Here is a 1,380-nt window from a genome sequence, read left to right on the forward strand (position 1 = left end):
TGCTGTTCCCAAACCAGGTGCAGATGTTTGCCGTCAGGACGCTCTCGATGGTGCAGGAGTAGAAGTTCTTGAGCACCTTCAGTGGCAGATGGAAGTCTCTAAGTCTTCTGAGGAAGAAGAGACGCTGACGGGCTTTCTTAACCAGGGTGTTGATGTGACAGGACCATGACAGGTCCTGAGTGATGTGGACAGTCGTGGGCTGACATTGATATTTATTGAAAAAAATCTTCCTCCAGTTATAAAAATGAACCTTTTCTTATGGACCCAAACATGCTTTGCTTAAACACAGAATATGGAACAAGCAAAGCGTAATACTAAACGATATATAACTTATACATAACTAATATTGCATACATGCAAAATCAAAATTCCAATTAAAAACACATCAATGGAATAGTAAACCAGTTAACTAATAAAAATATATTCAACTAATAAAAATATCAATGAACGTGAAACAGTTCAAGCCGATGTCTGGAAGCAGCAAGAAAAAGTGCACAAAGAAAACATTAATTATAGTTCAGTTTGCTACACACTGATCTATTCTGATGACCAGATACCTGGCATCTCAACTTGGATGCTAGTTCCTCAATGTCTGGGTCCAGCTCCTTGTACTTGTCTTGGTGCTTCGTTTCAGTTACAATTAATGTTGTACTCCTTGGTTATAGCCACATTAGCTCCACATACAAGACAAACAGGTCTGTCTTTTACATAGGTAAACAGATATTCTGTCTCCCACCTGTCCAGAAAGCTCCTGTTTTCTGCCTTTGTTTTTGCCATTTTGGAAGGGGTAGCACGGTGCAAGTATTAGCATACGGTCGCTATGACTACGATCAACAGAGGAGAGGGTGGTAATGGGTCCTGTAGTGATTGACGTGCCAAAACACCAACAGAGCATTCTGGGATTTGTAGTATTAGCAGTACATGTACTATATAATACCGGCGGGCCAGCTCTAATAGTAATTTGGTATGACTTTGCGGGCTAAATATAATTACGCTGGGCCAGAGTTTGACACCTATGATTTAGAGCAGGGGTAGGCAACCTTTCTGATGACAACTGCCATCTAAAAGCTTAAACTCAGAAGTCAGTGTGCCAGACTGCATTAGCAATAAATTTAATAACGCTCTATATTAAGAGTGACACACTATATAGAGCCCCTTTATAGAATTATATTTGTTCGCAGATGTTGGCAGCTATCAGCGAATAGTTATCAGCTATTTTGAAACAAAAAAAAACACTTTTTATCCATAACAAGAACTCCATAACAGCAAATGACTGTACAACAGAAAATGCAAATGCTATTTATGGTCTCCTCACAATAATGATAAGAAAAATAAACTGAGCCAATATGGCATGTTTGTTAATACACATGTTAATCTGAT

The 1,380-nt window shown here is 38.9% G+C and overlaps 1 long non-coding RNA gene across 1 annotated transcript in view; it reads left to right on the plus strand.

Annotated features, from left to right (window-relative positions):
* LOC102302451 overlaps window positions 1-1,380 on the plus strand; it is a 7,431-nt gene that overhangs the window by 2,134 nt on the left and 3,917 nt on the right. The gene's annotated exons all lie outside the window — the stretch shown is intronic.

The sequence above is a fragment of the Haplochromis burtoni genome, unplaced genomic scaffold (genome assembly GCF_018398535.1).
Source record: "Haplochromis burtoni strain Fernald_Lab_line unplaced genomic scaffold, NCSU_Asbu1 Contig_2993, whole genome shotgun sequence".
NCBI classification, from domain to species: domain Eukaryota; kingdom Metazoa; phylum Chordata; class Actinopteri; order Cichliformes; family Cichlidae; genus Haplochromis; species Haplochromis burtoni.